We start from the raw sequence: 13,042 nt of genomic DNA on the forward strand, positions 1-13,042 counted from the left end.
TGTCCGGCTGGATCCTCTCTTGACAGCTCGTCCCAACGTACGAGTTGGGAAAAGGTCAGGCGCAGGAGTATAATCATCTGAGTCAGAATCATCAGAAACGACGAGAGGATGGTCACCAGGGTCAGAAAGCAGCGGGCGAGAGGTCTGTAAAGGCGAATCAGCATCAAGGTCAGGATCAGTATCGTCAGAAGCAACGTCAACGTCAAGACAGGAACAGCATCAGGAACAGGGTCAGCGACAGGGGCAGGAACATTATCAGGATCGGAGTTGTCATCAGGGTAATCAGGAAGGGAGTCAGGCGGAGGATCGGCAACATCCATAGCATAGGCTACTTCGGCATCGGAGGCAGCTTCTACCAAGGCTGGATTAGAGGGCGCATAGGAAGCCAAAATACTCTGGGACTGAGAAAGGTCAGAAGAAAAGAGGAGGGGAAGATTGTATCTGCGAAGGGGCGAGAGTGCTCAGAAGAAGGCTGCAAAGAGGAAGACTGCGACGAGGATTGGGAAGAGCAGGATGAAGATAGTTGGCTAGTAGGCTGCGAAGGTCGATTAGAGGGCTGAACAGCAGGTTGAAGGTCAGGAGACGGCTGGGGAGGAGGGTCATCCGGCTTGTCAGCATCTCGGTAAGATCGAGGACGGCGATGCCACGAATGCTGACAATCGATAGCCTTATGGCCTTGGTCACGACACACAGCAGCAAAATCCTCTTCAGGGCATTCCTTAAACATATGACCAACGTGCTCGCAATTGTAGCAGAAGGTATTAGGGCAATCCTTAGCCATATGATCGGGGAGGTTGCACTTTCGACAAGTAGGCGTCTGATTGTCATGACGAACACGGACTAGAACCCGGCCAAAACGAAGAAAGGAAGGGATAGATTTGGACAGGACCATACCAAAGACCCGAGTTCCATTGTCCAACGCAGGGTAGTTCTGGTGTTTACTACGTCGAGTAAACTTCACAGTACCATAGGGAGCAAGACGCATATGAAGCGCAGAATCAGGAAGCTCATAAGGAGCACCAAAAACAGCAACATAGACGATACGGGGATTACCAGAAGCTGTAGGGGCACCAGAGCGGAGGAAACGAGGCACCAACGATGAAGCCCGAAGAAAGGTGTTACGATAATCTTCTTTGGCAAAGGTGACACACACACTTGCTGCGGGGAACCCATTGGACGCAGCGAACAGCAGCAGAAGGGATCTGGCAGGTCTCTAGGTCGGCAAAAAGATCCTTAAAGCAAAGTCGCCATCAGGTTTCGGAAAAAAGGCAGAACACGGTCTCTCTGGCAAGCGGTTGTAAACAGAAAAATTCTCTCTCTCAAAGGTAGACGGAACAAAACGGCTGCGAACAGGAGGATTATTGACGAGCGGAACAGGGTCACCAGACCCGGCAGGACACCAGCATATGACATAACAGTATCCGATGAGGCAGCAGCAATATCAGAGGAAGGATTCACAACAACATTCTCAGAAACATGATCCATAGGGGCGTCGCCCCAATTAACACGTGTATCAGTATCAGCATCCATGGAATCGCAATAGCAAGGATACCACAAGGAACGAAAAACCTACTACCAAAATGGTAGGGCTTCGCCCTGGGAGAACCCACAAAACATCGGCCAAAAAGACTTAGCCAAAAGGCCCGAGAAGCGATGCCCGTAAATGCTCACAGCGGACAAGGTGCTCCCAGTCTCATGGCCACGAGATATGGTGGTCCGATTACAATCCGTGCCAAGGAAGGAATGCCCAAAGCCAACCTGAAAGCGAGGCGCACACAACGATCGCCCTTGTACAGTGGGCAGCAGGACCAGCATTGCATGGCACTTGCGTTGACGGCAAGAGGACAAATGCACATTGTGCTTGCTCTGACCTCGTTTTTATTTTCCCTTATAACAAAGTTATTTTCACGGCGAATTACTTGTCTACGACCATACCACAGGGAAAACACCGGTTCTCGTCCGATCACCGAAGTTAAGCCCTGTCGGGCGGGGTTAGTACTTGGGATGGGAGACCGCCTGGGAATACCCCGTGTTGTAGGCTTCCCTTTTTCCTTCTGTACACTTGATTATCTCAAAAAATCTCAGTTTCCTTTAATGAAAGAACATTCCAAACCAGGTTTTTTGAACACAACATGCCAACGATATGTCAAAGATGAGACATACAACAAAAACAAAATAGTTCACACGAGAAAGTGGAACTTGTATTCCCAAGGGAGCGCGTGCGCGCGAGATCTTATCAATCCAACGTTTATGACATGAAACGTATCTTTTCGTGTGAGCAAAGAACAGGATACGACAAGTAAAAAATGCATGCACTGTTATGCATTAGATGGAAGTTAACCTAGCCCGGATGATATGCATACAACGAAGGCTACAACACTACAACATTGATCCTGCGAAAACGTGACTTACGTGACGTAGCGCACTTCAAAGTCTTACTGTTCCCTGCTCACACGGACAGTACGTATTCAAAGGGCCGATAAGACACTATCCTGACCATGAAAGATTTACTTTTTATGATAACAATCCAATTAACTGATAACATAGAGAAACCACAAAGTGTTGGCCACAGAAATGTAACGCCAACTGATCTGGCGGGTCCTCAGTTACTCAATGCAAAACGGGCTCTCAAGAACGCAACATAACCACAACGCAAAGAAATCTAACAATGCAAACGGGCTCTCCAGAACGCAACATAACACAACGCAAAAGAAAATCTATCGCGATGGAGCAGTACAAACACACATCCACTTACGTTTTCGAAACGATGCACGAGGATAAGAGCTCGACCCGCTGGCATTTTCTTGTCTCACTCGTCTATCGATGGAAATCGATGCGGCTGAAATAAACACGTCCTCTCGCTCTCTCTACGGCCAAGAATGAAAGAAATAAAATCACAGTTTTGCAGTGCACCAAGTACGGAACATTCACCTACAATTTCAGCAGTGGAATTCACAAATACAACTCACCTTCCTTAGTCCTTACACCGCCACCGCATCTCCTTCCCTGCCCTGCCTGAAACGTTACCAACAAACCTTCCCATTAGCCAACTTTGCCACCGGGGTTTGGTGCGGGGACTAGCGCGAACGCAGGTCCCCACTACCAGAAATTATACGCTCGAGTTACCCACATTTGGGGTAATCGCAAGGGTCAACCCAATCGAAGTGCAATGAAAGAGCCTCACCTTGAGAGGACTGCCTCCCTGATCACAGTGCCTCCCGCGTCAGGTAAGTATGCCTTTTCAACCTCTCCGGAACCGCAAAACGCAACTTGTCTGCGCATACCATGTGGTAATGGGGGTCACGTGCTCCTCGTCCTGTCGTGTCGTGCTGTCCACTCGCTGCTATGCTACCTAGAAAAGAGAAGAGAATGTGAAGGTTGGTTGCTTGGTCATTTGTTCTGCTTTCACTTGATTATTTCTTCCCCAGAGGGAGTGGGCCACGCTCGGAGGTAGTGCTATACCGAGGCAACCCGTGGCCGGGACGAGGCAAGCCTCTTTTCCCACGGCCCAGTTCCAAAAATCAGTTTAATATATGAGCTGCTCGATGAGCAGCGTATCAGATATTAAGCTGATAAGAACAGATTTTTTTTTTCCATTTTAAAATCTTTATTCAAAAAGCGGAACAGCTATTTTCATCGAGTAGCAGCCGGTAGAAAAACACAAATTAAATCAATTCAAAAGATCACAATTCTTAATGTCCAAGGTCTAAATCATAGTTCAAGTTAACTCTTCTTAGCCTCAAGTTTTTTTACGGGGAAAACCGCAGGAATGAAACAGCCACAATCCAAACCCCTACTGTCCTTAATATCATATTCCTCAATGATGCTGCGAGCTAACCGAAGTTATAGCAGAATCGGAGTACTGTAGAAGTGAACCAGGAAAGCGTAGTAGCTAAATAGGCACCAGCACAGCTTTGCAACAAGCTTAGCAAGCTTCTCAGGGAAACGGCTAGGCGAAGGCGCAGGGGACATTGAACGCAGTGAAACCGGGGAGCAGAAAAAACCAAAGGAGCGGCTTGAACAGGAGACTTGGACGCAGTGGAGACGGAAGCACTGGAACGGGGATCATGAACAGAGGAAACGGTGTGAACTGCGGACACAGACACAGTAGTGCAGCATGACAGGAGAGGAACAAGAACTAGGAAACACAAGACACGGGGACAGAGGCAGAAAACTGGAGCAGGAGCCACTTGGACAGGAACAGTCGAACGAGGGGGGGACACTACACGAGGGGCAGTCACCTGAGCAGCCACGTCCTCATCCCCGGAAGCCATCTCACACTCCTCTTCAGAGTCTTCTGAAACAATCTCAGTGGTCGGGGGGACGTACTCAGGACTATCATCATCATCTTTAGCGGGCACATCAGAGGACAAGATCTCGGTACCGGAATGAAGATTACCCCAAGCCCGCCTACACTCCCTAGCCATGTGACCAGGCTGACCAACAGCGCCGACACAAGCCAGAGAGAGGGCAGGAAGGGGCACGGTGACCAACCTCTCGACAGATTACACATTGAGCGGGCTGACGGGCGTACCAGACACGACAGTTATGGCTGGAAGATGGACACAAAAATAAGGGACGTCCTGGGTAAGAGCCACTTCCACGACACGATTGCCATTGTAAACAGATGGATAATTGGCGAAGGTAGCACGACGAATGGAAAAGCACCTCTCCAAAAGAACCAAAGAAAGCACGCACATCGTCATCTGGGACCTCAGAGGGCAGATCCCGGACATGTATGGACCGAACATGACTATCCGCACGACGAAGCACACGGACTTGGGTGTGTCACCGTACACAAAGCCTTGAGTCACAAGATGGTCACAGCAGGCGACATCTTTGAAAGTCAGACGTACGAGTCCACCACGTAAAAACTGAACCGTAGTAAGGTTAATCCCTGTCCACAGCATCCAACAAATGTGGTGTAAAACGGTAGACCAACAAGAAGTCTTGTAAATCGCTTCAGGAAAAATGGGCGACCACTTGACTGTTCGGGAACAGAGAGAGACGCCATCAAAAACGTTTTAGGTAGTGCTCTACGCCGTTCCCTCCCGGCAGGTACTTAGGACAAGCACTCCAAAAACAAAGAAAAAGCCAATCACACAACCACAAGCTAAGAACACGTCGGCCAACCGACCAGATATCTTAGCCAAAAGGCCGAGAAGCGATGCCCGTAAATGCTCACAGCGGACAAGGTGCTCCTCCCAGTCTCATGGCCACGAGATATGGTGGTCCGATTACAATCCGTGCCAAGGAAGGAATGCCCAAAGCCAACCTGAAAGCGAGGCGCACACAACGATCGCCCTTGTACAGTGGGCAGCAGGACCAGCATTGCATGGCACTTGCGTTGACGGCAAGAGGACAAATGCACATTGTGCTTGCTCTGACCTCGTTTTTATTTTCCCTTTATAAAAGTTAATTTTTCACGGCGAATTACTTGTCTACGACCATACCACAGGGAAAACACCGGTTCTCGTCCGATCACCGAAGTTAAGCCCTGTCGGGCGGGGTTAGTACTTGGATGGGAGACCGCCTGGGAATACCCCGTGTTGTAGGCTTCCCTTTTTCCTTCTGTACACTTGATTATCTCAAAAAATCTCAGTTTCCTTTAATGAAAGAACATTCCAAACCAGGTTTTTTGAACACAACATGCCAACGATATGTCAAAGATGAGACATACAAAAAACAAAATAGTTCACACGAGAAAGTGGAACTTGTATTCCCAAGGGAGCGCGTGCGCGCGAGATCTTATCAATCCAACGTTTATGACATGAAACGTATCTTTTCGTGTGAGCAAAGAACAGGATACGACAAGTAAAAAATGCATGCACTGTTATGCATTAGATGGAAGTTAACCTAGCCCGATGATATGCATACAACGAAGGCTACAACACTACAACATTGATCCTGCGAAAACGTGACTTACGTGACGTAGCGCACTTCAAAGTCTTACTGTTCCCTGCTCAACACGGACAGTACGTATTCAAAGGGCCGATAAGACACTATCCTGACCATGAAAGATTTACTTTTATGATAACAATCCAATTAACTGATAACATAGAGAAACCACAAAGTGTTGGCCACAGAAATGTAACGCCAACTGATCTGGCGGGTCCTCAGTTACTCAATGCAAAACGGGCTCTCCAGAACGCAACATAACACAACGCAAAAGAAATCTATCGCGATGGAGCAGTACAAACACACATCCACTTACGTTTTCGAAACGATGCACGAGGATAAGAGCTCGACCCGCTGGCATTTTCTTGTCTCACTCGTCTATCGATGGAAATCGATGCGGCTGAAATAAACACGTCCTCTCGCTCTCTCTACGGCCAAGAATGAAAGAAATAAAATCACAGTTTTGCAGTGCACCAAGTACGGAACATTCACCTACAATTTCAGCAGTGGAATTCACAAATACAACTCACCTTCCTTAGTCCTTACACCGCCACCGCATCTCCTCCTTCCCTGCCCTGCCTGAAACGTTACCAACAAACCTTCCCATTAGCCAACTTTGCCACCGGGGTTTGGTGCGGGGACTAGCGCGAACGCAGGTCCCCACTACCAGAAATTATACGCTCGAGTTACCCACATTTTGGGGTAATCGCAAGGGTCAACCAATCGAAGTGCAATGAAAGAGCCTCACCTTGAGAGGACTGCCTCCCTGATCACAGTGCCTCCCGCGTCAGGTAAAGTATGCCTTTTCAACCTCTCCGGAACCGCAAAACGCAACTTGTCTGCGCATACCATGTGGGATGCCCGTAAATGCTCACAGCGGACAAGGTGCTCCCATTCTCATGGCCACGAGATATGGTGGTCCGATTACAATCCGTGCCAAGGAAGGAATGACCAAAGCCAACCTGAAGCGAGGCGCACAACAAACGATCGCCCTTGTACAGTGGGCAGCAGGCCCAGCATTGCATGGCAACTTGCGTTGACGGACAAGAGGGACAAATGACATTGTGCTTGCTCTGATCCTCGTTTTTATTTTCCCTTATAACAACAGTTAATTTTCACGGCGACTGACTTGTCTACGACCATACCACAGGGAAAACACCGGTTCTCGTCCGATCACGAAGTTAAGCCCTGTCGGGCGGGGTTAGTACTTGGATGGGAGACCGCTGGGAATACCCCGGTGTTTGTAGGCCTTCCTTTTTTCCTTCTGTACACTGGATTATCTCAAAAAAATCTCAGTTTCCTCTTAATGAACAGAAATTCCAAACCAGGTTTTTTGAAACACCAACATGCCAACGATATGTCAAAGATGAGACATACAACAAAAACAAAATAGTTCAGCACGAGAAAGTGGAACTTGTATTCCCCAAGGGAGCGCCGTGGCGCGCTGAGATCTTGTACAATCCAACGGTTATGACATGAAAACGTATCTTTTTCGTGTGAGCACTAAGAACAGGACTACGGACAAGTAAAAAATGCATGGCACTGTCTATGCATTAGATGGAAGTTAACATTAGCCCGGATGATATGCATACAACGAAGGCTACAACACTACAACATTGATCCTGCGAAAACGTGACTTACGTGACGTAGCGCACTTCAAAGTCTTACTGTTCCATGCGTCAACACGGACAGTACGTATTCAAAGGGCCGATAAGACACTATCCTGACCATGAAAGATTTACTTTTTATGATACAACCAATCCAATTACCTTACTGAATAACATAGAGAAACCACAAAGTGTTGGCCACAGAAATGTAAACGCAACTGATCTGGCGGGTCCTCAGTTACTCAATGAAAAACGGGCTCTCCAGAACGCAACATAGAACAACAACGCAAAAGAAATCTATCGCGATGGGGAGCAGTACAAACACACATCCACTTACGTTTTCGAAACGATGCACGAGGATAAGAGCTCGACCCGCTGGCATTTTCTTGTCTCCACTCGTCTATCGATGGAAATCGATGCGGCTGAAATAAAACACGTCCTCTCGCTCTCTCTACGGCCACAGAATGAAAAGAAATTAAAAAAAAAAAAAAAAAAAAAAAAATCACAGTTTTGCAGTGCACCAAGTACGGAGACATTCACTACAATTTCAGCAGTGGAATTCACAACTAAAACTCACCTACCTTAGTCCTTACACCGCCCACCGCATCTCCGTCCCTGCCCTGCCTGAAACGTTACCAACAAATCCTTCCATTAGCCAACTTTGCCACCGGGGTTTGGTGCGGGGACTAGCGCGAACGCAGGTCCCCACTACCCAAGAAATTATACGGCTCGAGTTACACACATTTGGGTAATCGCAAGGGTCAACACCAATCGAAGTGCAATGAAAGAGCCTCACCTTGAGAGGACTGCCTCCCTGATCACAGTGACTCCCGCGTTCAGGTAGAGTAATGCCTTTTTCAAACCTCTCCGGAACACGCAAAAACGCAACTGGTCTGCGGCATACCATGTGGTAATGGGGGTCACGTGCTCGCTCCGTCTCTGTCGTGTCGTGCTGTCCCACTCGCTGCTATGCTACCTAGAAAAGAGAAGAGAATGTGAAGGAGTTGGTTGCTTGAGTCAATTTGTTCTGCTTTCACTTGATTATTTCTTCCCCACGAGGGAAGTGGGCCACACAGCTCGGAGGGTAGGTGCTATACCGAGGCAACCACGTGGCCGGGACGAGGCAAGCCATCTTTTCCACGGCCCAGTTCACAAAAATCAGGTTTAATATATGAGCTGCTCGAATGAGCAGCGTATCAGATATTAAGAGATGAAAGAACAGATACTACACTTGGATCTTAGCCAAAAGGCCGAGAAAGCGATGCCCGTAAATGGCTCACAGCGGAACAAGGGGCTCCCAGTCTCATGGCCACGAGATATGGTGTCCGATTTACAATCAGTGCCAAGGAAGGAATGCCCAAAGCCAAAACTGAAAGCCCCCCGAGGCGCACACAACGATCGCCCTTTGTAACAGTGGGCACAGCAGGAACCAGCATTGCATGGCACTTGCGGCTGACGGCAAGAGGACAAATGCACATTGTGCTTGCTCTGACCTCCGTTTTTATTTTCCCATTATAACACAAAGTGAATTTTCACGGCGGGAATTACTTGTCTACGACCATACCACAGGGAAAACACCGGTTCTCGGTACGATCACCGAAGTTAAGCACTGTCGGGCGGGGTTAGTAATGGATGGGAGGACCGCTGGGAATACCCGTGTTGTAGGGCTTCCCTTTTGCATTCTGTACACTTGATTATCTCAAAAAAATCTCAGTTTCCCTTTAATGAAAGAACATTCACAAACCAGGTTGTTTGAAACACAAAACATGCCAACGATATGTCAAAGATGAGACATACAACAAAAACAAAATAGTTCACACGAGAACAGTGGAAACTTGTATTCCCAAGGGAGCGCGTTGCGCGCGAGATCTTATCAATCCAACGTTTATGACATGAAACGTATATTTTCGTGTGAGCAAAGAACAGGATACGGAAAGTACAAAAATGCATGCACTGTTTATGCATTAGATGGAAGATAACCTCCAGCCCGGATGAGATGCATACAACGAAGGCTACAACACTACAACATTGATCCTGCGAAAACGTGACTTACGTGACGTAGCGCACTTCAAAGTCTTACTGTTCCCTGCTCAACACGGACAGTACGTATTCAAAGGGCCGATAAGACACTATCCTGACCATGAAAGATTTACTTTTTATGATAACAATCCAATTAACTGATAACATAGAGAAACCACAAAGTGTTGGCCACAGAAATGTAACGCCAACTGATCTGGCGGGTCCTCAGTTACTCAATGCAAAACGGGCTCTCCAGAACGCAACATAACACAACGCAAAAGAAATCTATCGCGATGGAGCAGTACAAACACACATCCACTTACGTTTTCGAAACGATGCACGAGGATAAGAGCTCGACCCGCTGGCATTTTCTTGTCTCACTCGTCTATCGATGGAAATCGATGCGGCTGAAATAAACACGTCCTCTCGCTCTCTCTACGGCCAAGAATGAAAGAAATAAAATCACAGTTTTGCAGTGCACCAAGTACGGAACATTCACCTACAATTTCAGCAGTGGAATTCACAAATACAACTCACCTTCCTTAGTCCTTACACCGCCACCGCATCTCCTTCCCTGCCCTGCCTGAAACGTTACCAACAAACCTTCCCATTAGCCAACTTTGCCACCGGGGTTTGGTGCGGGGACTAGCGCGAACGCAGGTCCCCACTACCAGAAATTATACGCTCGAGTTACCCACATTTGGGGTAATCGCAAGGGTCAACCCAATCGAAGTGCAATGAAAGAGCCTCACCTTGAGAGGACTGCCTCCCTGATCACAGTGCCTCCCGCGTCAGGTAAGTATGCCTTTTCAACCTCTCCGGAACCGCAAAACGCAACTTGTCTGCGCATACCATGTGGTAATGGGGGTCACGTGCTCCTCGTCCTGTCGTGTCGTGCTGTCCACTCGCTGCTATGCTACCTAGGAAAGAGAAGAGAATGTGAAGGTTGGTTGCTTGGTCATTTGTTCTGCTTTCACTTGATTATTTCTTCCCCAGAGGGAAGTGGGCCACGCTCGGAGGTAGTGCTATACCGAGGCAACCCGTGGCCGGGACGAGGCAAGCCTCTTTTCCACGGCCCAGTTCCAAAAATCAGTTTAATATATGAGCTGCTCGATGAGCAGCGATCAGATATTAAGCTGATAAGAACAGATTTTTTTTTTTTTTTTTCTTTTAAAATGTTTATTTTAAATGTGCATTCTGGACCCCAAAGGGGGTTCAGTTAATTACAAGCTACTCTTAACCTATAGACATTAAAGAGACACCTCGCTTGATTTACACTCCTAAATGACAATAAGTTAAGGTATAACATCATTCATAATAATCACAATAGTAAACAAACGTTATCTTAGTTGGTCCAAAAAAGAACTGTGATACTACGGTAAGGTACTTGGCTACAGTTGTTACAAGCCGAGAGTATCGTTAATAACTAAGATTACAGGAGGTCTACCGATGAAGTTATAGGTTGATGACAAGTTCCTTTGAAACGACCTTACATATCAGCGGATGACACCACAAGTTTTCAAATGTTCTGTAAGGCATGCGTAGAAAATCAACTTTAATTCGTGTTGCGATATCCTGCCGGATATATTTCAAAATAGCCTGAGCGTCTTCTTTACCGTTATGAAAAGTTGCTTTGTTTCGGAATGTCCAAAATGCCATACAAGATAGACTTGATAATATGTCTTGAAAGTCGAGCTGTCTTCCCGTTGTCCGGAAAATTGAGAAACAAAACAGTGGTAACATTCGCTAGGAAGGGCCGAGCCAGAAGGGCAGAGAGGGTGGGAGGAGAAAATGACGCCACACCCCTTTGCTCGTTTACAGTTGAGGAAACAATGATCAATGGTTTCTTTGCGCTGGCAATGAGCGCAAACGTTTGAATCGCATAGCCCCACGTGTGTAGGGAGTCCCGAACTTTGATTGCTCGCAAAATAATTAACCAACTAAGGTCATTCTTAAATTCTCAGTAAAAGGGGTCTCGTACTAGTGACCAATGCTTGTCAAGGTCAAAACTAGGAGTCAAAAAGGGGCCCATTGGTGAGACAGGATGGGGGAGGTCATTGTTTCCTTAAGAAATTCCTGATAACAATTCTTCGAGGTAAAATCAAATACTGTGTTAGGCCTAAGTCTGGATACCAATGAAGAGAGAGACTGGAGACAAGTGTTGTAATAAACAGTAGGACTAATGGCACTAGGTGTAGAATTATCTCTAAGGAAGGACCAGTCAGATCGGAGGCGAGCCAACTGGGATCCCACAAAATACTTTAACAAATAAAAGTCCTTGGAGTCAGGTCTAGAAATTGTGTGCACCAGAGAAGAAACTTTCAAGGCTTTACTCTTACAGATAAAGTCAATGAGACCCAGGCCCCCTTGTCGAATAGGGGCTGACAGCGTGGTCCGTTTAATCGTTTCTATCTTGGACCCCCAGAGAAAGGGGTACACTAACTTCTTAAATCTGACTACTATAAATTCTGGGAGGGAGAGAACTTTGGCTAGATACCAAAATTTACTAGCACCTATAGTGTTCACAATCATGGTTTTTTTCCAACAAATGAGAGAGATCTGGATTTCCACAGGTTCAAATTGGCTTCCAGTTTAGATAGGCGAGGTAGCCAGTTTTCAGGATCTACATTAACATTACCATTACTAAACCAAACTCCAAGTATTTTCATTTTAGAAACCCAAGTTAACCCCAGGGGCTGGGCAGGACAGGTACGCCAAGATCCTAACCACATAGCCTCTGTTTTAGACATGTTCAATTTAGCACCAGTGCCTTGTTCATATTTACTGAGTAAAAGGAATAATCGATTCAAGGAATAAACATCTTTGACAAAACAAGTAGAATCATCTGCATACTGCTGAATTTTAAAATACCTGCCCCCTGCCCCGGGGAGGAGAAAACCCTGGATGGTCTGATCGTGACGAATGTTTGCTGCAAGTGTTTCAGCACATAAAATATACAATAAGGGCGACAGGGAATCCCCCTGTCGAACGCCACGATTAATTGGAATTGAATCAGTCAGAAACCCATTAACAATAACACGCATAGAGGCTTGAGAATACAGAGAGGATATCCAGCGTCGAAAAAAGGGGCCAAAACCGAAGCGTTGCAAAGTGTTCATTAAAAAAACTACGATCTACGCGATCAAAGGCTTTTTCTTGATCGAGACTTAACAGAATGCCGGGTTCATTCGTAATGTTTACATAGTCCAAGGTGTCACGCAAAAGAAATAAATTGTCAAAAATGGTTCGACCGGGTACAGAACATGTTTGATCTTCGTGAATCAAAGAGCCAAGAACCTGCGATAGGCGGTTGGCGAGCGCTTTGGAACAAATTTTGTAATCAACATTTAGAAGTGAAATCGGTCGCCAATTTTTCAAGTCGCGTTTATCATCCTTCTTAAAAATTAGACGTGTAGCGCTTTGTTGCATACTGGGGCTAAAAAAACCTTTATCGAGGGCTGAAATTATACAGGTCTACAAGAATAGGGCCTAAAAGATCCCAGAATTTCACGTAAAAC

General features: G+C 46.7%; 8 non-coding genes and 3 pseudogenes across 8 annotated transcripts; 4 read left to right on the forward strand and 7 right to left on the reverse strand.

Annotated features, from left to right (window-relative positions):
• The first annotated feature begins 1,921 nt into the window (after positions 1-1,921).
• LOC137982596 (5S ribosomal RNA) lies at positions 1,922-2,041 on the forward strand. Its single transcript, XR_011118760.1, has one exon. It is a non-coding gene; the product is annotated as a 5S ribosomal RNA (ribosomal RNA).
• A 1,030-nt stretch (positions 2,042-3,071) lies between these two features.
• On the reverse strand, positions 3,072-3,235 carry LOC137982695 (U1 spliceosomal RNA). Its single transcript, XR_011118792.1, has one exon. It is a non-coding gene; the product is annotated as a U1 spliceosomal RNA (small nuclear RNA).
• A 193-nt stretch (positions 3,236-3,428) lies between these two features.
• LOC137982308 (U2 spliceosomal RNA) lies at positions 3,429-3,623 on the reverse strand. The gene has a single exon (XR_011118660.1). It is a non-coding gene; the product is annotated as a U2 spliceosomal RNA (small nuclear RNA).
• A 1,816-nt stretch (positions 3,624-5,439) lies between these two features.
• LOC137982227 (5S ribosomal RNA) lies at positions 5,440-5,558 on the forward strand. Its single transcript, XR_011118639.1, has one exon. It is a non-coding gene; the product is annotated as a 5S ribosomal RNA (ribosomal RNA).
• A 975-nt stretch (positions 5,559-6,533) lies between these two features.
• Positions 6,534-6,698, reverse strand: LOC137982140 (U1 spliceosomal RNA). The gene has a single exon (XR_011118617.1). It is a non-coding gene; the product is annotated as a U1 spliceosomal RNA (small nuclear RNA).
• A 331-nt stretch (positions 6,699-7,029) lies between these two features.
• On the forward strand, positions 7,030-7,148 carry LOC137982630 (5S ribosomal RNA; annotated as a pseudogene).
• Positions 7,149-8,185: 1,037 nt separating this feature from the next.
• Positions 8,186-8,354, reverse strand: LOC137982175 (U1 spliceosomal RNA). Its single transcript, XR_011118627.1, has one exon. It is a non-coding gene; the product is annotated as a U1 spliceosomal RNA (small nuclear RNA).
• Positions 8,355-8,563: 209 nt separating this feature from the next.
• LOC137982326 (U2 spliceosomal RNA) lies at positions 8,564-8,768 on the reverse strand (annotated as a pseudogene).
• A 287-nt stretch (positions 8,769-9,055) lies between these two features.
• Positions 9,056-9,173, forward strand: LOC137982636 (5S ribosomal RNA; annotated as a pseudogene).
• A 990-nt stretch (positions 9,174-10,163) lies between these two features.
• On the reverse strand, positions 10,164-10,327 carry LOC137982701 (U1 spliceosomal RNA). The gene has a single exon (XR_011118793.1). It is a non-coding gene; the product is annotated as a U1 spliceosomal RNA (small nuclear RNA).
• Positions 10,328-10,521: 194 nt separating this feature from the next.
• LOC137982319 (U2 spliceosomal RNA) lies at positions 10,522-10,705 on the reverse strand. The gene has a single exon (XR_011118665.1). It is a non-coding gene; the product is annotated as a U2 spliceosomal RNA (small nuclear RNA).
• Positions 10,706-13,042: the final 2,337 nt, after the last annotated feature.

The sequence above is a fragment of the Montipora foliosa genome, chromosome 1 (assembly GCF_036669935.1).
Source record: "Montipora foliosa isolate CH-2021 chromosome 1, ASM3666993v2, whole genome shotgun sequence".
Taxonomy (NCBI): Eukaryota; Metazoa; Cnidaria; class Anthozoa; order Scleractinia; family Acroporidae; genus Montipora; species Montipora foliosa.